Raw genomic sequence first — 25464 nt, 5'->3', positions numbered from 1 at the left:
CATATTACACGTACCTAATTGTAAAGTTTTTTTTTCATTCGTTTGAGTTTTCCCAACGTGGCCAGTCACCAGTAGCCGTGAAAGTGAACACAATAGTGCGTCTATCTGAAGTTTAGTGTAGTACTGTCAAGTGCTTGATATACGAACCACTTTCTAATACAATAACGAAATATAGTCTTCCAAGTAACGACGCTGTAAATATACTAGTCATAAATATGAATAGGTTAGGTACCTACTTGGTTCAGGGGTGCTGCATACGGAGTGGAAGAATTTAGCCATGAGTAGACTGCAATAAAACTCAAGGTAATAATTTGACAGTCTAGAAGGTAGAGCTCATGACGTTAGCTGGCAAGGAACTTTAGACTTATCTAATAAATTGATTCATTAATGTTAAATTAATATAATTCTTACATACTTTAGTCTCTAGGCTATGAGTATAAAGCATAGCTCTCGAAATTAGCAAGGTGCAAATAACTATTTCTAGTTGGGGTTGGTATATGCCCAGTTGTCCCCTCTAATACTGTCCTTCGGGGTGACAACTGGGAATAAAAGTAGGAAGAAAATTCCCAGTTGTCACCCCGGTGTGACCGCGTAGAGGGGACAAACTGGGCATATATACCAATCCCAAATATTGATAATGAATTTATTTGTTTTAATAACCATTTACAATTCACGATAAAAACTATTTGGGTAGCTAAGAAATTGCATTTTAAGGCATTTTAAGGTAAAATGCGTGTTCGTGTTAATTCCCATATTCTATTATACATTAAACATGCAACGCGAGAGTTTAAAAGTTATGAGCTAAGAAATGGGTTACGAAAATAGTATTTTTTCAAAAATCGATCAAATGCATACACACTTTTGTAATCTATGTACTCTTCAGGTAAAATAAGTTTAAACCTGAGTTAGATTTTAACATGACCACTAAAAACTGTATCGTACAACCTGTACAATACCACGTCAAATAATATTGTCAAATTATTCTGTTTGTGTTCCCGTATTTCTCCGTAGACTCGTTGGTCAACTAATCATAAGTATTTTGACTGAAACTCTATAGAATCAGATACAGTAAGAATATACTCGTTATTTATATTGTTTATTGCTTTGTTTACGCTTTGAATCGAATATTGATAACTATTTCCTAGCTTATGTCTATGGCTTTGCCCGCGTTGTAGATTTTTGTCAAAACTTTTCGACAAAATCTACAAGTTACTTTAACTTAAGTAAAATTTAATCTAATATCCTACTTAATGTTATCGCAAGAACTAACCCATACATACTGACCTGCCCATTTTCATCCCTATTTTAACCGATTTTGAATATGTTTTCCTAAAGAAACCTACTATTAACCACCAACTAATTCCATTTTGAATTACAGCAAATTCTGCTCAACCGTTTAGGTGTAAACTTGCGACAGACGGATAAATTTTCACATTTATAACATTACTATCGAAGTATTAATAAGGATAACTGAATTATAATTCCCATTCAAAAATAGCCGTCGCTAAAACGAATCCCATGTAGGATCGTGGTGGTATTATCATGTTTTATCTCGCTAGATCGACCGCATTACCATTTAGCTCTCGTGTGCACTTCACCGATACGACATCGACACTGTCTTTATTACTTTATTATAGAAACGAATTGAAGGGTGATTAGGATTGATTTTTGTGGTTTGTTTTAGCTATGGAAATTGTTTGTTTAAAGCTGTTTTATTTGGTTATTGCATTTGATTTTCTTTTAGTTTTTTCTGAGTTTTTTAGTTTTGGCAATACTTTGCACATAAAATATGTCGATCGTTCAAAATATCTGTAACTCGATTCTCTACCACTATCGACTACCGACATCCGGCTAGCTATCGAGAAATTTTGTATGAAAATCTGATCAGCGCCTCTAGCGGGCGTCGGAAGAACTATTTGTAATGAAATGTCAAACTCTCGATAGTTCGAATGGAGAATGTTAACAAATTTTGATTTTTAGCCCTCCTTATATTTTGTTAAAAATAAAAAATACTAGTGAAAGAATTACTTCGATATCTCAATTAGTTTCCGATTTATAAGTAAAACAAGTTGTAACCGCACGACGCTTGCTCTCGGGGACGGTGTGACGTTACTCTACACTACGCTCAGTCTGGCTCACACAGTCCGCTTGCGGTCGCGCGCTCGGTGCGTTGAAATTATACCTAAATACTTTTAAAAATGTTCAATTCAAATACTAGGAAATCATATGTTGTGCCTAAATGTAATAAAATTTTATGTAGGTAAGTATATAAGTAATAATAATTAAGTTTATCTTATAATGAATCAATTTCTAACCGGATTGATCGCGAATTTATTGTTTTTACAGTGGCAGGAAAAATGTAAAATCAATAAGTAGGTACGCGATTATTTCGATTAAAAATTGTTTCTTTATAATATGCGTGATCGTGAATATCTAACATTAGCTGACTCGCGCAACTTCGCTTGCGTCACATAAGAGAGAATGGGTCAAAATTTTCCCCGTTTCTGTAACATTTTTTATTAGTACTCTGCTCCTATTGGTTGTAGCGTGATGATATATAGCCTATAGTCTTCCTCGATAAATGGACTAGCTAACAGTGAAAGTTTTTTTTAAAATTGGACCAATAGTTCCTGAGATTAGCGCGTTCAAACAAACAAACTCTTCAGCTTTCTAATATTCCAGTATAGATATTACAAATATGTATAATATACTAGAGGCCGCTCGCGACTTCGTCGCCATGGAAACCCTTCCCGTGTAAATCCCGATCCCTCGGGAACTCTGGGATAAAAAGTAGCCTATGTGTTATTCTGGGCCTTCAGCTACCTATATACCTAATATCATCGTAATCGGTTCAGTCACATTTGCGTGAAAGACATATGTACATACATATATACATACATACCTATATACATACATTAAATATTTAATTACATATTAAATATTGCTGGACAAATCACACACGGTCATTTGATTCCAAACTAAGCAGAGCTTGTACAATGGTAACCAAATAACTGATAAACATACTTATATACTTCTCAATATATAGATAAATTGACAATCAGAACAAATACTCGTGCTCATCACACAAAGATTTGTCCCGGATGGGATTCAAAACCTCCATACGCGGCGCTACGGTTATTGCGGCGAGGTGACCGCTTAGACCACTGCGCCAAACGTACGGAGTAAATAGTACAAATAAATAAATAGTATACATATAATACAATAGTATGTATACATACATGCATACATTTTCACAAACTTTCGTATTTATAATAATAAAAAGGATTTCGGAGGCAACAAAATCTCTATTTGTTGATAAATAATGCGCAAACATTATTTTCATCTATTTTAGGTAGATTATCCGATTGCCCTTTTTCAAATCCTTCATCCATTTTATTAATTGAATAATATTTACTATTACTACACCATAAATGTAATAAGCGGATGCAAACACAACAAAATACTGCGCAAGTTATTACACCAACAACAACGGCTGGCAACTTAATACTACCTAATACTAAGCGGGACGCGGCCCGCGCGGCGCAAGTGTAGTAGTATGACGTCACAACCACTCACGCGGCCGTTAGCGGGACTCGATATTTTTTGAAACTTTGAATGCTTATAAAATCAAAACTATTCGGTATTTTTGACTGAAACAAAAACTAGTTTATTTGTATACACACAGGTATATACTGTGTCAAAATTTAAAGCGATTTGGCATACCTAGTAACATTCTCCATTGTAGAGAATCGTGCTACACGTTAGGTTATTGTGTCCATAGTTAATTACGCCGCAACGTCTAGTAATCCGAGGTTAATTGCATGAGTAGAGTTACGACTTACTTTAAGTTTTTTTTGTTTTGTATGCAGATTGTTGTAAATCTTAAACGCTCTACGTAATTGTAGATTGATTTTAGCAATGTATCAAAATGTACATTTATTGAAATTATCGTATGATTTGATTTAATCCACATTATTAAGGAACATGGACAACTTGACAGTGCTTATTTAACTTCAAGATTAGTGCTTGTTGTTCGGTATTATAATTTAATAAGCCTTCATTTGCAATTATAATTTCTTTCCATTGTTAAACTCACAATGAGTGCCAAACTGTCGGACACGGGCTTAAAATCTTGTTGCCAATTTCAAATCCGCATTTGGCTATATCCGGGATTAAAATCACGAATATCTTGTAAGGTTTCGACCCAACATCGCGAAATTTTGAATTAAATTTGCAAAAACATCGAAATCGTGGAATTATTGCCAATTTGAAATGCTTTGATTTCTTAATTACTAAGAATTCCGTTTGGTTACTTGTAGTTTCATTGTCGCGGCTGGCTATATATGGATTTTACTTATCTGACCAAATTTGAACAACAAGAGAACAATCGTAACCAAATCAGCCAGCAAAAAATACGACTTTTCAGGTAATTAGTAAAACAAGGATTTATACGTCATAATATATTACCCCTTACACATTACAAGAACAAAATGAATGTCGATGTCTTTTGAAAATGAATTATTTAGCAAATGAGGCATTTAGTGACTAACACAAAAAAGTTGCCATAAAAAAATTCCATTGCAATTTGTCTGCCTCCGTGGCGCAGTGGTTTAGGTCGCCACGCCGATACCACTGCAACGGGAGGTCGTGGGTTCGATTCCCACACGGAGCAATTTTTTGTGCGATCCACAAAATAATTGTTTCGGGTCTGGTTGTGCTTTGTGTCCGTTGTTTGTATGTTTGTAAAAGCCCGCGACACAAGAGCAATTCTTAGTGCGGGAGTTGTCTTAAAAAAAAAAAAAAAAAAAAATGCGCATGATACAGCCAGCATGAATGAACGCAATTTACATAAGAATAAATAAGTATGTAAACTTTTTTGTGCACATAATATGTGGTGATAATGTCACTGACCACACACAACAGGGTAATGTGATTGTGGTCACGTACCACCGTCTAGACCACGTAGCTCAGGGCGATTGTAAAAATGTCCAATGTTTGACACCACTGACTCTGTATGTATGACCGCTAGTGTGCTTTATTTGGTTTCAATATATTTGGTTTTTAAGTGAATTACTTTTCAGTCTTGAATGATATTATTTGGCTACAATGTTTATTTGTCCAAATTATAAAAATAATTCTTTGAATAAAGCTGCATATGCGTAGAGCGACCGTTATTGAATAAACTAGCGCTTTTAAAGCCAAAATTTAACTGTTTATTTAAATCAAGCGTCATGTAACTTTGTACTTATTATTAATAACTAGTTGACCCACGCAGCTCCGCGTACGAATTTTCTTTTCATTTTTTGCTCTCCATGTAAACCTTTTCTGTGTCTTAAAAAACTATGTATATTTTGTTAAATGTTCTTCAGTTTTGAGCTTCGCAACACATTTGGCAATTTACTTTCATATTTAAGATGACCTAAGCACATAAGTCATCATTACAAGTATAAATAATAATATACATAATATATTATGTTCACTCTTACACACCCTCACGAATGTTTTTATCAATTTCTTTACATTATTAAACTTAGTAATGAAAGCAATGCTCTCAAAACAACAACTTATAGTTCCGCTTCCCTCCGCCATTACGCCGATGTTCATATTACCAGGAGCACATAATGCACTAGGAAGCTTGCTATGCGTTTAGTGATTCAAGTGTGACCGTTTGAACCGCGCCTACCTACTTACGGCGGTATAATAACCTAATGTGGAGTTATGCTAGCCTAGTACTCAACAATGCTTGCGCGTAATGAGCCAGGAAGGGAATGCTGATTAAAGGGCCATATTAATAGTGTATTGTGGTTATAATATGATATTATTCATCTAAGAACGCTAGTTGGTTATGCAAGTTAACGATCATTGATTCCAAGTGAAGTTTGTAACAATACAGAAATACTCAACCGTGCTTATTCTTCCTTTTTAGGAACAGCTCTACTTACTATAAAAAATTTCGATAGATACAAAATAAGTTTTATTGATTAATGATGATCGGGCCATTTCAAACGTACGAACTAAGTCATGTCATTGCGTGGGCGTCTCTCGCTCGCACCTACACATTGTCACATTTATTTAATTGTTTTAATTATGACTAGGGTTGCACATTTGTAACGGCCTGATTATAGTCTGCGCTTGCTTCCTCTGAATTGATTTCGCTCAGACTGCCGAAGTCGATCTAAGAGAAAAATATTAGAAAGACTGATCATAAATCAAAAGTTGCTTCATTTTCACAAGATAATTTTGTCGTCACAAGCTTGTAATGAAGCCTTCAATATTCAATAATGTTATGATTTTACACTATTTTTGTATATAAACTGTCATGAGATGAGTTAGTCATAATATTTTCAATCAAACACTGGTCAGTTTGTTTCACTCGACAGATTGTTGTAGAAACATTGATGTTTTGGACCATTGTTAATGATCACGTCATCTAATTTCAGACAGATTATTTTTTATTTATTTTGATGTGAAACTAAAAATATATGTTTCTTGAGTAGCTCAAAATTATCCCAAAAAATATGACAGTTATTATCGACGGTCGAGACTCCATTTCTATAAATGCCATAGGAATCTTAGTTCAAATCACTACATAGTAAAGAGCAAAGTCGCTTCCCGCGTCTATCCCTACTCCCTATGTCTGTGTGTATTCATGTATGCTTAGATCTTAAACTATGCAACGGATTTTGATTTTTCAATAGATAATGTGACTCCAGATGAAGGTTTATGTGTAAAAGGTGTAAAGATTTTTTTGTAAAATAACTGTTTAACCCGGGCGAAGCCGGAGCGGGCCGCTGTAGTACTCTACCTACTTAAAGAAGTGTCAACCAGCTATTCCCCAAAGCACTTATGTTCACGACATCCGTAGACTATGAATCAAATCACAACCTCCTAATCCCTTCTAATCTCCTGGTATCCTGTACGTCTAATGCGTCATTTTGCCGACACAAGCTCTGCTTCAACGCATAATTTATGATTGTATACGCCACATGAAATGTACCGAGGCTACTTAACCTACTGCTGCCCTGTAAACTGTCCGTACTACGAATTAAATGTTGTTTTATTATACGTTTTACATACCGTTAGATGGTTGAGTAAAGTCACGTGTAATGACCAAAGAGTGAGCTAAATAAAGGGTCCTTACTTAAGATCACATGTACCTATACAAATACAGGAATAGGAATTAAATGAAACTATAGGGATTTCCTTATAGTTAAGCTTGCCAGGTGAAAATCCTACTAGCTTTTTTTTTTCTTTCTTTCTTTGTCGATACAACTATTTGTGGATCGCACAAATAATTGTTCTGGGTGTGCTAAACCACTGCGCCACGGAGGTAGTCTGTTAAAAGACAATAAATATTAACAAAAAATAAACTTAGTTTGTTGAATGAAGGGAATTATTTTGATTAAGTTAATCATGATGCATCACAGAGCTTATATCTTATCTTACAAAAGTGAAGGAAGACGTTGCCCAGATTTTTCTCCTTTAATATCGTACTGTAAGTGTTGTAAAGACTAGAAGTATTATTTTCAAGGTGAAAGGATAACATGGTAGGTAAGTAATAAAACGTAATGGCATCCAGAGCTCCTCGGCTAATGTGGCGATAGTAACGGGACCAGCGTCTCCGTCAGTGTTGTACAACGGATTCCTTTTAATTTGTTTGTTATGGACTATTGCCGACCTCTTTAGCGTTTCCCACGATTGCTTGTCCCATTAGAAAATAGGTTACTTTGAACATGTCGGAGAGATTCCTGCTTGTTTTGTCTTTGTGCTGTTCGGTTGTGACAAGATCTGTGTGGTAAAACTGAGTCATATGTACCTAATGGTAGGGAGTAGAGAAAGGATTTTTCAGATTTGTGGATAGCGATATCAGAATTTGATAGCGGTTTGTTTATTCATTATTGGAAAATAAATCATTAAAAATCTCCTGCATTTAGTCAAGATTTTTTCTAGGACGTCTCAATTTTTACGTATACACACATTGTTTTGTGTTACTCTTGCCAACAAAACCATCAACTTGGCTTAATCCGCCTAAAGTGCAAACCTCATATTTTAACATTATCTAGGGTAACCAATACATTGCTACAGTTTAGACCTATACTAAACTATCAAACCAAACAGTAAATTGGGGAAAGTAAAGTGCTACGAAGTGTCAAATTCTCAAACATTTTATGTGAAGTCTACGAAAGGATAAGTATCAACATTGTGACAACATTCTTGACACTAGTAACACATATAAAATACTTTCTCTGTATCATTTCTGTAACAGTAGAAGTCTTGTAATACTGCCGCGTTATTTACGGCGAGAAACATTAGTAAACTCGAAAGCGATCTGTTTTAAACGATAGAAGTCGAACGGTTGGAGAAATTAGAGCCTTTTTTTTTCTTTCTCATCTTTTCGTCATCAGATAACTTTATTTGGGTAATTATTTGGATGTTTTGACAAATTTTTCTACCCTTTGATACATAATATATGTTTCAGTAGCTTCACTGTTTCATGAATCCAAAGTTTCGTAACAATGTCGGTGTTCTTTTTCTAAATCTGTTTTTGCTTTCGTTGTTACACGAATTATACTAGATTCAGATGAACCAAAGTATCAGTAAAACGAAGCTTGGAATTGAATCATTATTATACATCGTGGTAAGAATCAACAGATTTTTTGTGCGAAGATTCGTTCTCATTGAATTGTAGTAGGCACTCGATTCTTAATACGTGAAGGGATCGATATCATAAATGATCGGTATTCACAGAAAACTGATTGGTCTTTGTCAATCGAGTACTTTAAAAACATTTACAAGTTCCAAATGAGAAAACTCAAAAGTTCTAACATCTTTATAGCCAACATAAAAGTTTTACTTATCAACGCTACCAACCTAACAAACGGCCGTCAAATGGTAAGTAACTATCACCCAATCTCCATGTGAACGATTATCGATGTATCGATTACATTATCGATATCATTCGATACGCGGCTCGTTCGAATTTTATGCATTCCATATTCGTTTCGATTGTAATGCGATTCGGTCTATCCGTATTAATGGGTTATTAAAACGATTTTATTATTCGTCGAACATTTATTCTTGCATCGAATACAGGTGATTACTACGTAAAACGGTGATGTTTTAGAGAATCTATTAAAAAATATGATTACACCAGTTTGAAGCGGTTTACTGCCTCTACTAGTCGAAGTAGGCGGGCGACACGGTTTAGAGGTTATGGACTATTGCCTAACAATTTATGAAAGTGTACAAAATTGAAACGCATCCCTTCACGAACATTTGGCATGCACCGCTTTTATTTGCTACGGAGCAAATAAATTTCAGTAATTATTTGTTTCTGATTATGAACTTTTTGCGGGAACGACCTTCAGTTCATGTTTCTTAGCAATAACTAAGAAACTTTTGTTATGAATTTGTGGATATCATATATTATTAGGTCAAGTTCTGTGTACAGAATCAGATATAGGTATAGATATTAATAAACAAACACATTTTTGGAACGACTACAATGCAGGAAGATTGAATAATGCAATTTAAATATTACAAATAAACGCTAAAGGTGATCATTTGTTGGTAATTTTTGCTTATAAATCTTTTGTCGGCAACAAACATCGGTTTTAACATTCACTTAATACGAACCTTATGTCCAGGCAGTAGGGTTCAAAATATAAATTTTTATTGCTGTAAATATGTTTGCTGGTTATAATCGCATGTCTGCGATGCGCATGCGCCTGCGGTGACAAGTGACTTTTGACTTCTTTTGTTTTAAAATATGGTGTAAAATGAACGCGGTGAGCGAGTGTCTGCATAATTTTGGAACGTAAAAAATCTGAGATAAAAATAGATTGGTAATTTTGTTTTAAACATTATTGAAATATTTTCGGCTTTTGGAGTAATTTCTAAAATTTATTTGTTATACATTTACTTAAGTTATCTAAGGCCCAATATACATATTCACACTATGTATCTTAACAGCATAATATTATTATGTAACGGGTTAAACGCGATTGAAAATTAAAGGTTAGGATACCTTATTTGTTTACCCGACGTTTCGATCAAAATGCATCGGCCGTGGTCACGGACTGAATCTTTCAGCATTTTTCCTTATAGCTTCTTCAAGACTTCTTCTATTAAAACAAATACCTAATCAAGAATTTTCCAACCCAAAACTCAGTATATATTATTAACAAATTTTGCTTCGATTATTCCTCATATTCGTCATCGTTTGAGAGTGCATCTCGCTCGTTGATGTCATCTGTCAGTGGCATATCATGTTGGTGATCTTTGATCCTGCCAGCATGACACTGACACTTCATGCCACGCATGCTTCGGTGCTGTTTTGAAAGCAAATGCACCTACTTATAATACTTCCCGTTGCATGCTTTTTTATCCATACTGTAGAAATAAATTTGGAGTTAGCAGAATTTTATTTCCGTAGCACGTATTCGCGTCTTATGATTTTTTCCGCTTCATAAAATATTATTTTAGATACAAGTTATTTTTTTCTTGTCATGACGGAATTGAAAAATTCTAAGTCAAATAAAAGGTGTTGTTTTGACAATATACTTTAGGCATATCCATTTCCTGCTTCATGTAATGTCGATGTAGTGACCAAGCGTACGTGTAACAGTTACACCAAAAACCCTGCAATACTTTTTCTGTTTTTCTTTTATCATGATTTTTTTTAAGTAATTCAATAATAAGATTTTATAACAATTTAACTATTTACGTATACTGTATGTACCGTACTCGTTAGTGTACGTGTCTCATTAGGCGGGTGATCGTCGGAACAGGTAGGTAATCACCTGTAACGGCGTGAGATACACGCTTGCTTCATTTCAATAAGGAATGCAGCTGTTTGGATGCGCGTGCGACCCGCCTTGGACGCTCTACTGTATGTAGTACCGGGAGAAATTCATATATTTTTATCAAGTAAATTAATATGTATTTTTTACATAAAGATTCATAATTTTAAACAGTTTTTAAATAGATTAATGTGTAGATAATTGATGAGTTTGGTGACTTAAAATGTCTGCAGATAGCTATGAAGATTTTGTAAAAAGTTTTCTTTACAACATATTTTGCTTAACATCAAGTGTAGATCACGTCGTGGCCACGAATTGTTGTGTCCTTCAAGTATTTGATTCCTCATTTGCTCCTTTTTCCGAATATTAATTATATTCCTCCCCTAGTTCACGGCAAAAGATTTAGAAGAATTTCTATATAGGTTTCTACATTCCCGTGCTGGCCGGACTCTACTTCTATTATAATACTTATTATTTCGCCTCTTTGCTAAAATTCTGCTCACATATTATTATGTTTGTTTGGTTTTTACCATTAAAAGTCAGTAAATGTATTGATTGATGAGAATCTACTAACAAAAAAACGCTATTCTTTAGTTCCAAAGATTTCCATCGGTTCTTTTTGTAAAGGATTAATGAACATCGGCTCAGTGGTAATTGTTAACTTATTGTAAGTAGGTACGTGCTTTCCATACGCTTAACAGAATTACATTACTTTTTCTTTGAAACACCGCCAATGTGACTAAATGTCTATTAAGTTCGGTTTTATATGAGAATACGGTACGATTTTGGAATACGTTTGTATTGAAAGTTTTGTAGTAACTTCTTTATATTGATGGAATTTGGTCAAACTGTATGTAATCCTAAAATGAATACAGCCTATAATGGTATTTTTTACAAATAATTTGCACTTCAAGTGACTTCAAAAAATATAGCAATATTGTTTTATGCTTAGTTGACATCATATAGAAAGTATATTCTCATCGTAATACAATTTTAATTGCTTTAATATCTTTATCTCCCATGCACTTACCTCAGCGCGTCCACACAACTTTCCTTATGTCGTCCAGTTTCTCGCATATTAAATAGCCATGATTATTACATAAATCTAAATAAATACTTTTATTTATTACCAGATATTAAATATTAGATAAGCGTGGACTCTCAACTGTACTTTGACTATTAAATGGAATACTCGTGACTTGCTCGATAAAGGTACAGCCTTTTCTGAGCACTCCGTGACATTGACATTTTGGGACAATATGACCCATGTTGTAGGGCAATGCGAATATCGTGATATGTGGGTACTCTTGTGGTAAATAGGTGACCTCTCATTTTATTCAATATCTTAACTTTTGCTAGCTACTTAGTCGCCTCTGAACCGTTTTAGGGAATAAAAAGCAACCTGTAAAATTTTGTTATAAACTATGTATTTATAATTCAGTTGCGTTATGTGATCAAGATTTCGTGTGGATATAACATAAACTTTCACGTATTTACTAGCATTAGGGCATTCTTACCGTACATTTAAGTAGGTACGCATCTTCGTAGTTTTGTATTCGTTCTCATAGCGTCACGCAAGCGTCGTAAGCCATAAGATCAAATTATTAAGAAACAAGAACAGTTTAATCTATACTAATATTATAAAGCTGAAGAGTTTGTTTGTTTGTTTGTTTGAACGCGCTAATCTCAGGAACTACTGGTCCGATTTGAAAAATTCTTTCAGTGTTAGATAGCCCATTTATCGAGAAAGGCTATAGGCCATATATCATCACGTTTTGACCAATAGGAGTAGAGTACCAGCAAAAAATGTTACAAAAACGGGGAAATTTTTGACCCATTCTCTCTTATGTGACGCAAGCGAAGTTGCGCGGGTCAGCTAGTCTTGTCATATAGAACCAATACAGCCTTGTCATACTGATAATGCAATTAGTCAGTTTTATTTGTAGTTAAAGTTTTATGTATTTCTCGTGTAACCTTTATGTGCTAGTACTAGTTACCGCTATGGTGATTATCGTGACACGTGTAATGTGTTACAAATTACAATATTTATATTGCGTTTGACGCATGTGTCGATAAATGCAGTGCGATATTAAATGACAATTTGATTAACAATCAAATACAGGCTAGGAATAAAATAGTATTCTTCAGCTTAATGCACAAATTCTCTACTATAAAAGTGTTATTGTTTATACCCATTACTCACGGGTCCCAATAGATTGTCGTCTATACTAATCTATACTTACTAATATTATAAAGCTGAAGAGTTTGTTTGTTTGTTTGTTTGTTTGAACGCGCTAATCTCAGGAACTACTGGTCCGATTTGAAAAATTCTTTGTGTGTTAGATAGCCCATTTATCGAGGAAGGCTATAGGCTATATATCATCACGCTACGACCAATAGGAGCAGAGTACCAGTAGAAATTGTTACAAAGACGGGGAAAATTTTGGCCCATTCTCTCTTATGTGATGCAAGCGAAGTTGCGCGGGTCAGCTAGTTTAAAATATTAAAAATGTCGTTTCTTGATTGAAAAAGTTATTGCCACGGAAAAGTTAGATACTTTGACAGCTGCCTGGCCGTCGATAGGTTGCCCTCTGATTTCAGACACAAAACTCTATCTAAGCGAACATTACGTTTTAATTTGCCTCATTCATTATACATGTAAAGAAATACGAACTAACATTTATTTGCACAAAGCATTTCCGTATAAATACAATCTTAGTGCAATATAACAATATACTATTTTAAACCATATTATCTTGATATTGTTATATTGATAAGAAGTTGCGGAAGTAACCTTCCAATTTGTATATGTTATTATTCATAGTGGGTTCGTCTTAGTATGCTTGAATGACAACTACTGAAATGCGGTAGTAGGTTCAATTCCCATTGTCATACTGTTTTTAAGTGTAATTTGAAAGAGGTCTATTTTTTAGTGATCATTTCTTACCTTTATATTGAGAGGTTAAGTATATTAAGTTGAAGATTTTGATTGACACTTTAGATTAATCTATTAGCTAGATAGTTTTAGGATTCCTGTTAATCACTCTACTCGTTATCTAGTCGTCGTACAGGGTAATAACTCAACCGACACTATGTACGATTGCATAACAATTAATAGAACTCGACACCTGGCCTCAGCGTCAAGCGATACAGAGACAATCGCTGAAAATATGCACTCGTGAAAGCATTACACGACTAAAAAACCTTGTTAAAACAAGCCATCCATTTTTGGCACACCCTCTCAATTCCAAGAACACAAAATAAAAAAAATAAAACACTCAAATTTTTGCGGATTATCCCGTCAAAAAGTTGACATGCGGGCATCCGAATTAAAGTTTCGGTCAAATCAAGCATCAAAGAAAACCGCAAGCGAGGCGTCAATCTTGCAGATTTTCAGTTTAAAAAAAAACGAAAATAAAAGAAATAACGAGGTGGGTTATTATTGCTGTCTCGTGTATGGTAGCTCAGTGTGAGAGTAGAACGCAGCGAGCGCGCCCGCTCCTGATCGCGCCATTTCTTTACTCCACCGTCTTGTCACACGCGGCCCCCAAAAACAATAGACTACCCCACAAACCCAGTACCTCATCAGTTCAGTGTCAGTGTAAACTGCCAGTGTTGTGCTGTGTTCCATTTATGAAAAAGTGACTAGTTTATTTTCTTTTTTTTTTCATCAGTGGTTGTACTATAAGTGGTTGGCTGATTGACAACGACGATGCGGTTTAGTTTCGGTAAGTTTCCTACACAATTAGTTATCATTAATTTCTTCGTTTAGTTTGACAATTATTTTAATTCGCGTTAGTCATGAATGAATCAGAAAACGGCGAAACGCGAGCGACATATCTATGAATAGAACGCATCTATCGGCTAATACGTTCGATCAACTGAAAATAAAAAAGTTCTGTGTCATAGGTATGCGGCCGATAAGTTTTAAATTCATTTCTTTTAGAAAGTTTTGATTGGAAATGCCTATTGGATCGCTCTTATTATACAAGATATTTATGTTAATTGGCTATCGGTTCCATTTCATTTGGGGTGCAAAAGAATGCTCTGCATTCATAGAGCGTGATACAACCTTTTTGATAGCTTTGATATTTATTTCATAGACACGTTTTTATATTATGTCTTCATAAATAATAATTTCTGTTTAGAAATTATTAAGATAATTGACGTGGTCCTGGCGGAGAAATAAAATACAATGTAAAGTAAACGGGATATTAGTTTCTTTGATTATTTCTCATTTCCTGTGGGAACTTAAAGTGGCAAAGTACTCATAACTTTTCATAATGTATTATCAATGTATTTATTCATTCATCAATCAATCAATTTAATAGAAGTGTTTCAGTTATTTTATAAATTTCAGCAAAATTAGTTCTGCAGTATTTTTTTGTCTAATTGTATTTCTTCGTCATATTTTAGTTTTACGTTTATTTTATGTTACGTAATAATTCCACTTTTTAGCTGAAGGTCTCTGAATAAGTAACAACATCATTAAATTATCTGTAAAGCGTCCGTTATTTCTGAAATTGAAACGTTTCTTGTATTGTTATCTTGTAAAGTACAAGTCAGTGAAAGCATTAAGGCAGCTACACATTCGAGTTTTAACTTGTAACAAACATTAAGCGAGAATAAATTTTATTGTGGGTTACACACATTACCTACAATTCACGAATCAAGTAGGAGATATTGTATAAAACGTAAATTCTTTCTGTAAAATTAGAAAAGCTGTCTCGAAAGTAAGTTAACATTGTCTTATTGCACTTAGCGTGAGGCGTTGGAAACTCAGAGAAAACTATATATAAAATTGTACTATGAAGTCTACAATATATAAGCCCCTTTATAACAAAGCCAGATGGACATCACAATTTTAAAAGTTATCCTCTTACTAACATTAGCATACATTTTCTACCAATCATTCTGTGACGAGGCTTCTTTATGTATGTATAAAACAAGAGAAATCCTATTGACAGGTCAAATTTTACGTTTAAATACGGTTTGACGTCAATTCTTAAAATCCTCAATAGATTGACGAATGAAGCAAAAAGTTTATAAGAAAAGTGTAAAGTTTGTAAGGATACAAGAAGCGTTCCTTGGTTTCTGCCTACCCTCAAACAACCAAAATCGTGTATGTATGCATTATTTATTAAGATTTTCTGAGATCTTCCGACCATTTTCCGGGACAGAAAGTATCTTATGTCAATAAGAATCTATGCTGAAGTAGTATTAGTTGAAGAATTGTTTAGTAAGTTCAAGAAATTTTGTAGGCATTATAAAATATTGTTATTTATTAACCTTATATAGTAAAATGTCCCAGTACTGTCAAAAGACGTTGATGCATTATATTCATATAACAAGCATGGTACTTTATAACCAATATATTTTTAAACCAAGTCCCCAGAACGTCTTTGCGATGAACTCTGATGAAGCCACAGCGAAGTCTCAAGCGGTTTTCACCAATAGATATATAAGTTTATAGAAAAGGTTTTAGGCTTTAAAATTGTAAATTGTAATGCTGCATACGAATTTCGTGTACCGGTAAAACAATGACTGCCGGGCCCGCTAGTATTAGAATATACCCGTTTTCAGACAAACACGTAAAATGCTCTCTAACCTAACGGATTTCAATTCTGACACTTGTATGAAACTATTCGCCAAGTGACCACAGAAACCTCTAAGTATGCCATAGAACATAGAGTCATTACCACAAACATGAGTTATACCACAGAGTATAAACACTCGTCTTTATGGTTAAACGGTGAAACGTAATTGTATTATTTCATTAAAGATCTGATTTATCGTGTAGGTAATGAGGTTTTAAACGTTTACTTGCTAAAGCTAGCCCTTAGGTTATCTGACGGGCGATTTCCTACTACCTTTGACAGCCGGCTAGCTATTGTAAAAAATTGTACGAAAATCTGAACAGCGCCTCTAGCAGGCGGCGCAGGAACTACTTTTGCAGTACAATTTAAGCGTCAAATTCTCGATACTCACTAGTACCGACTGTAGAGAATCGCGCTACTTTTTGTTTGACTGCTTATGTGACTTTTTAGTTGGCATATCACTTCAAATGGTAAAACAACCGGTCGTTACAACTTTAGCTACGACTGACCTGACATTATAATGAAACTTAAATACAGTATGCGCCACATATGTTTGTGTGCTGGAATACAGCAGCAAATCGCTTCATAGAAAGCGAAAACTAAATACATATAAGAGACGTAACAACGGCTTCCTTCCGTCCTGTCATCAGCATTCCTTGCCTACGTACTATGTACTTTAGTCTTAATATTCCTTTCATCTCAACGGTATGCTGCTTTACTTACCCCCGGTTTCTAAGCCACATTAAGCGGTAGTTTATCTATTCAATAGCGTTTAAACCCATATCAGAAAAACGCTATTGAATAGATAAACTACCGCTAAATGTACTCAGAAACCGGGGGATAGGCACATAAAATTAATAAGTTCGTACTATAAACTTATAAGACCACTTTCTCAGTTAATTCAGGTTTTGCTGTAATCCGAATTATTGAGAAGTTTCCTATAAACAAAATGATAACAGTTGACACTTCCTAATTGCAGCATTAGGTGTGATAAGTGTATAGCACATTAAGCCGTCGGGACATTTTATGGACGGTGCAACCTGACACTGCTCTCAAGGTGGGACACTTGAGATGTTATGTAACATGTTATATAACAGGAATGTTGAGGGAATGAGATTGGTAATAAGTTTAATGATGATTTGATGATGTTTTTGAGTATATTTTGCTGTCAATATGAATGCATTGTAGAGATGACTTACATAAATAAGTGATTATAAGTTCATCTTGACTATTTAATAGTTAACTTTTGTGTTTTAGTATTACACCAGAATTAGCATGACAATAAGGAAGTTTGTAAGGATCATACTAAATAGCGATCTTCGGTCTCTGCCTTTCTCTATGGGAAAAAGGCGTGATATTATGTATCTATGTAGGGTGATAATCCAATCAGAGTTTCAATAGTTTTCTGCAAATTGTTTCAGTGAATTTCTGGTAGAGTGTAGCATTCGGTGTTTATATCATTTCCTATTCACATATGAGACTAGTGGTTCCTGAGATTAACGCTCTTCAGCAATATAATATATTTCAAGTATTTTCATTAATATTTACTGTTTACTAGGCTATTATGTTCACATAATTACATTGAAATAAATGCAAATGGTACATTGAGATAATATTGAGAGTAACCACTAGCGTATGCTAAATTAGTTTGACTAGTTACGGTAAATATAAAACTTTCTTTGAAGTACAAATAGGGCCAAACTTACTATACCCACTCGATATGTTTATTTAATTGATACAACATACAAACATATTAAAGGATAATAAGGATTTCGTTTCTTTTGAGTTAAAAATACGTAAAATAAAAAATTATATAAATAATTTGTTATTTATTATAGGTTCACAAAATAAATAAATAATAGGCACGTTTTATTTGATATGATCACCAAATATTAGTAGCAAAAAGTGATCGTAAATGCACGACTGGTTTCATGTCTATGATCAAAATATAGGTAACTATGAATGAATTGTGATGTTAGAAACATGCAGTCTGTGGTCATAGAGTATGTTTTACTGCTAGTCGAAGAATTTTACCTATTAGCTTGAGGTTTAGGTATTTCATTGTCATTGCCAGACTGATTTATCGTCTTGTTTTGGGATACCAGCTGTACCTAATAATAATCTCTACTTATCCATATTGGAAACGTAAGGCAATATACTATTGTAAATAATTAGCTGCCTTGTCACACAGAAATGTGCGCTATTCATAAACTAAGAACTAAAATAGACAACACTCGAAGACATTGACACTGCAAACATTTGTACACACTATCTTTGGAAAATGATAACGTTATTACAGAATTAATTAGGCCTTACATGCAAGAAAATTTTGTTTGAATTCCCACACGAAGTACTTTTAAAAAGACTTGCTTAAATCTTTTAATATTGCGTGATGTTAACCCCCTTATTCATAAAAATATAGGAAGTTATTTAAAGTTAGTAAGGCTTATATAAAGAGTTTTGTTTCCTTAGCGAAATGAAAAAGAGAAAACATATTATTATTTTAATAGTTTTTAAACTAAAATAGGTTTATAGTGCGTTTATGAATAAGAGGGTCAATGTATAAAATTGTACGGTCTTTTTTCGATCGGGTAGTTCTCACTTTGATCATTTGTTAAGACCAGCAGAGATTAGCATTCTACTCCCAAAAATTTTCATAGCACTTACTCATTATGAACGTTGTAAATGTATGGAGAAGTTTACACAGGCCTGTTTTATAAGAACTAAACTAAGTAATATTAAATGAAAAGTCTCGTATTTTTAGGTAATTGGGACTACAAGACACCCAATTTTTGCATTTCCTTTAGATAACATTATACATTCTTCCAAGAGCAGTGAAAATGGGTCATAATATATTTGACCGTCTAAACATTAGATTAAGTTGTGGACACACAAGTGGGTGCATATTTTGCTCGGCAGTGTACAAGGTACGGGTTATCTGGTACAAGATAGTGGTGGTAAACGTTTGCTTTGGAGAAATGTGTAAACAATTAATTTTGCATTCAGTCCTCTACTTGAGTATGATTTTGTTAGAAGACCACGATGAAATGTACATTTGACGGTGTTAAGAGCTTTGTTGGTTGTCTGACGAAAAAATCTAAATGATATCTTAGGGCAGATCCACGTCAGCTAGATTAGGAGTGAAAGAGGACGCCATGGCCGAAATCGGACGGATATCTACATTATGATACTGATACTTAATCCGAACTGACCTAAACTTAGAAGTAATTTAGAAGTTTTCTTTCTTATGACAAAATTTGTTGCTAGCTGCTGCGACTTCGGTCGGCATAAAACGGTTTACCGGGGTAAAAAGTATGGTGTGTGTTACCCAGGGTATAAACTGCCCGTGTAGTTCATCTATTCTGTAGCATTTGCGTAAAAGATTAACAAACATTAACCTCACGCTTACAAACTTGCATTTATAAACAGTAGTCCGATAATAAGACGTGAGAATTTTCTTCGGATATTTAATTAACAGTGTGGCACCACAGGGCTCCTGCTGTTCACAGATTACATTGTACAAACATAACATAACATCACCACGGTATAAACATATCATTTTATCTGAAAACAAAAAAACTATCAATAAAAAAGAACTGTATCCCACGCGACTGATACTTATTTAAATTATAATTAGGCTATAAAGGTGCACGCTCACAGAACGAGTTTACGCAAATAAAGTTCAAGTTTGTACGAGGCGAGCTTTTAATTGCTTTTACTGGTAAACCGGGAATTTTACTAGTAAAATTGGTAATTTCGAAATTATGTACGACCTTTATTATGCAATTTTGAATTTTCTAATTTGTTGGAATTTAGGAGCGTTGTAGCTTTAATTATTTAATGTGTTTAACTGGTTAATTTGAAATTCAGTTTTTACTAATTAAGGTTTGTGTCGTTATTTATTGTTTTCTGTTGTATTTAGGTAGGAATTTTATTCCATTCGTGTTCTCTAGTCGTTTTCATGTAGAGCTGCGTTTCTTTATGGGTGTCTGAGGTAGTAAATTTAACTTAACCAGCTGACAACCATTTATTTCAAAAATGTTAGATTTATTAATACTGTAGTTGCGACAAACTGAATAAAACCTGTAACTTTTTTGTAACCGGCGCATTATATCATTAGCAATATCAATAAAAAAATATATATTGTAATAATATTAAAAAAATGCCCCGTAAATAACACAGCATTGTCCGGATTCACCCGAGACTTGAATCACTGACCTTGGAAGACTTTATGATGTTTTTAAACACAATTTTGATAAGGAAAGTTCATGAGACTATCTTATACGGCAAAAAAGTAGCAAATTACGATTCGTTGTTTTTGTACTACAACTTGTAACCCTATAGTAAAAACTCCTTTTATATAAAAGGGCGGCATACAACCAACAAACATAAAGACCAAACAATAACAGGAAACCGAATTGATGATTTAGTTCCACTTGGTATTCAGTGGTAAACTCTTTGATGTACCGGCTGATATAGGGCGGACAAACGTGTGACGCTATGCGATCGACGCATCGACGCCCGCCGTATTAATCATTGTGAAGGTATTTAGTTAATGTGTGACACCGTTAGCTTTACTTCAAGAATTGTGATAGTACTAGTGATTAGAGGGATAAGGCCTTTGTGTTACTTAGAAAGTACTAATAACAACGAATTTAAGTAGTTTCACCGCGTATGATTATGAATTATAACAGTTTTTATACATTTGCTGTCACTTTGGCTATCGGATAGGTTATCTGACACTTATCCATTAGCTATGAAACAGGCCCTGAAAGTTCCATTTCAACTACCACGCCCCCTTAATGTTTTCCATCATTAACCACCAGTAATTTAGAAGCATTTTCAAATTGCACTCAAAGGACTAAGCATTTAGCGAGAGTAACTTTACTTCGTTAGATAGCGGTGTGACAGTCTTTTAGCGGTAGATTATCTATTCAAACTATCATTTTTATATGAGCTTAAACGATAGATAAACTACTGCTAAATGTACCTCAAAAACTAGGGGTCAATAGACAAAAGCAGAATGACAGATTAGTACGTCGCGGGAATATAGAACACTTGTCTATACATGGCGTACAAACAGACAAACTGTGCTTAAAGATGAAAATAAAAACAGCTTAAAATTGCTTTTTGTCTAGTATCCCATAATGTAATCGTCCTGTAGACAAATTCCCGCCGTCAATACAAACATATTGAAGTTATTTGTTCGTCTGATCGCACATAAGGAAGCTGTTGAGTGCTAAAAAACTAGCTGTTAGTTAATCCCTAAGGATTAAACAGCGGGGGTCGTGACACAATTCTGTGAGCCAATTTAGTTCTTATGCTATGAGTAATAGAGTTTTATCTTCTTTGAGCATGTAAGACAATTATTTTACTAGGCCACTGACATTTTAAGAATAAATTGTTTTAGAAACAGATGAGAAAGTATTGTTTTAGGTTAAAAATAACATATTCTCAAATACAGTAAGATAGGAGATCGTTAGGCAAAAAATAAAATACATATATCACCAAAAATGTTGTAATAAATGAGCTTAAATCGATACTACAATTACGCAAAAATATTAATGTTCTGAAACTATTGCAAATATTGTCATTTTCTGCAACAAATGACGTCATTACAACCGAAGCAATAAATCGATCGCGTTAAAGTAATTTGTTTTAATTAACAACACAAAGACAAGTCTAATGTTGGCGCCGTGCAAGTGCAAAATAAAGTAAATAATACCACAGCTATTAGTTGAAGGAAAGTCGATTCATTGGCTATTTTCATCGGCACTCGATGAAACTTAGAACTAAATTACTGCTAAGTTAATCAACATTGAAGAAAATTAATTAGTGCTGTAAGCCATATAAGTTATAGCTATCCTGTTTATACACTAATACGGAGGAAATTAAGCATGTTTAATTCAATGACGTGCGGAAATCTTGTCAGTTTGTTTAGTTTCGTTAGAATATTTAATACGTAGTTTATTTATTTTATGAGTCACGCGAAAGCCGCTAGTCCCTAATCTAGGACCTAGAGTAGTCTAGTCTTGATCTCTTTTAATAAGACAAGAACAGAAGTTGGATTTATCAGTAAGTTAAATATATTACAACATAATAATCAGAAACACATTTTTTTTTTCAAAAGTATAAGTCTAAAAAGTCCTTTATGTCCTCAATGTTTAAATCACGAACAGCCGCAAGTCACCTCGGAGTGAGTGTGCAAACACACGCAACCCTACGTATGCAACAGGATAAGTTTATGGCATCGCTATCATAGCATACCTACTGCGAAACTGCTTGCGTCGTAAATGTTATGAACTCTTAATTAATGTTCCGTGGACTGTCAGGAGCTGACCCAGTTAGTTTACATCGTAATCTCTGCGATCGGTACTATGTAAGTAATTGAGTGGATAAGATGATTATGTTTTACTTCTAATTTGACAACAGCCGGGACCGACTTTTTACGTGCCCTCCGAAGCTGGGAGACGCCCAGCTTAAATACCACTATGCGATCACCCATCTATGGAATGACCGCGCCAACAGTTGCTTAACCCACAGATCGATTACCGACTGGTGAGCGCAACTGGCTATGGGCGCCTCATCATCTGCTGATGATGATTAAGACTGTGTCAAATGATACTAAAATAAAGAACAGTACATGTCTGGCTGCGTACTCAAAATGCAACAAATTCAAGCACTTTAAAACAGTAATGCAACATTTATGAATAAGTATAATAGAGTCGTAAAGTCTGTCAATGCTATTGAACTTGTGCAGCAGACAGTAAGCCAGTAGGCCAAGTGTTTAGTGTTTAAACGATATTTTACTTCTCCCTACTTTCTATAATGTTAAACCTGAGGTACATGGTACAATGAATCTTAATCTCTTGGTAAAGTTAACTAGATTTATAGATAGGGTTTTAATTGTAATGTTATTGTAGTTTTGTACTGGATTAAGATGTCTAAACGATTCGTTACAGCGGTGGGTATTAAGAGATATGAGGTACTATTAATAAATAAGTTTTAATTTTTCGTCACACCCATGAGACAACCACGATTCGCATCTACGAAGTTAGTACCATGTAACAGTATAGGAGATAAGGCAGACATACAGGGCAAGTTACCAAACTCCAGACTCGTATTGAGAATATTTCTTTAAAATGTGAATGTAGCAAGGAAAGTTTGTATGGATGATATGGTCGTACCAAGTGGCATTCTTAAGCCTAACCCATGTATTGTATAGTTGTGTAGAAATAAGAAAAACGTAAAATAGACTTTGTGATCAGTAGTTATATATACCATTACTCAGTCTATAGAAGCCATATATATTTAGCGAAATTGTCTACTCTTACACTCATTAAACTATTTAAAGCGCCGAAATATCATATACAATTTTTCTTGATTATGTAATTGTAATAAACTTACCTAAAATATGAAAAGTCAGTGGCTAAACGCGGAAACATAAACATTATCTAAATTAGCTATTAATTTACATTTGTATATAAAATGTTCGAGCTATTGACGTAATGTAATGAGCTGTATCAAGCTGGGAATTGTAATTGAGTTTAACTATTTATTTTTGGACAAGGTTTTAACCAATAGCTCTGCCATGCCCGGTTTCTGAGGTACATTTAGCGGTAGATTATCTATTGAAACTGTATTTTTTATATAAGCTTAAACGCTATTGAATAGATAAACTACCACTGAATGTACCTTGTAAACCGGGGGTCAGAGTTATATTTATAGTTGTCAATAGTAAACTATTTTTTGCCTAAAATTTAATGTATTGCTTTGTAAAATTTATCCAAATAAATACATAATATTGAGACTTAAATGTATGAAACTACCTACCCTACATTAAATTTTATGACATGAAAATATACACAATTTCCGGATTTGATCGCAATAAAATCCAAAAGTGTTTCGACTTTACTCGCTCTAGAAAGACACACAGATCATATCGTTGATGTTCTTCAAAAAGGTCAGAAGCGTAGTACTCGTAACCGGTGTACATGTATGACAGGGTGTATGAATATGTATGAAGCGAAATAAGATTGCAAAGATCGTAGCTAGATGCAGGATTTTATGTAGGCATACATTTTTGTTAAGAGTCTTTGCCCAGCAGTGGGATATAGAACTAGGTGAACAAAAAAATACAATAATTCACCACAAACATGATTCATAAAATTGACACGTAAATCAATTAAATTCTAATACTAAAAATAAATAGAAATCGGCTTATATTGCAAAATTATTCTTCAGATACTACTTTTATCTTTTCCAGGAAGAAAAGCAATTAATTCTACAAGTAAAGGCATTTAATCGCAGCGATCCATTGCACTACACATTACCATTTCAGAACCACTTATAGAATAGAATGAATAGATATTTTTACTTTATCACGAAGAAACTTAGGCAACAGCCACACTGAACGCCATCACAGTCTGCGTTCCGCGTTCACTGTAGTTTAAACTGTGCCTTAGGATCTCGAAAACACATAAGCGGTCAGACCGCGGCGATCAGTTTAAGAGCACGTCATCTATGAAGTCTAAACGCTGGCGCAGTGGTGAACGTGGTCACCTCCCCGCAATAACCGTAGCGCCGCGTGTGGTGGGTTTGAATCTTACCCAGGATAATGTGAATAGTACGTATCTAAGTATTAATTTAGAAGAATATTAGTATGTTTATCAGTTATTTGGTTACCATACTACAAGCTGTAGTTTGAAATTGAGTAACCATGTATGTCCAATGATATTTATCTGGGGGCACGGAAGTGCCCCCGCAAGTCGAGCAAAAAAAAGCGGCACGGCCGTAACATCCTTTTCTCGAAGCAATTCGGCCTATTTTTGACACCCCTATAATTTCGTTGTGGATAAAACAAGAATCCTGGATTTTCAGCAACTAATCAGTCATTGTATAAACACGATATATTAAAAATTTCAGTCAATTTGAACCAGTAGTTTAAGAATGACAACTTGTTAAAATTTTGAATTTTGTCACTCACTGATTCACTGACTCACTGACTCACTGACTCACCGATCATCAAAAGTCTAAGGTACTTCTAGCAGACTTAGAAGCTTAAA

The 25464-nt window shown here is 34.4% G+C and overlaps 1 protein-coding gene across 2 annotated transcripts in view; it reads left to right on the top strand.

Moving 5' to 3' along the window:
• The first annotated feature begins 14277 nt into the window (after positions 1–14277).
• Positions 14278–25464, top strand: part of LOC142978798 (uncharacterized) — a 231601-nt gene continuing 220414 nt past the window's right edge. For both annotated transcript variants that reach the window (XM_076123370.1, XM_076123371.1), the window contains exon 1: positions 14278–14530. The gene's annotated coding sequence lies outside the window, so the exon portion shown is untranslated. The remainder of the gene's footprint in view (positions 14531–25464) is intronic.

This window comes from Anticarsia gemmatalis, chromosome 15 (genome assembly GCF_050436995.1).
Source record: "Anticarsia gemmatalis isolate Benzon Research Colony breed Stoneville strain chromosome 15, ilAntGemm2 primary, whole genome shotgun sequence".
NCBI classification, from domain to species: Eukaryota; Metazoa; Arthropoda; class Insecta; order Lepidoptera; family Erebidae; genus Anticarsia; species Anticarsia gemmatalis.
Note: the sequence above shows the minus strand (reverse complement) of the source record. Positions and strands in the feature narration are given on the sequence as shown.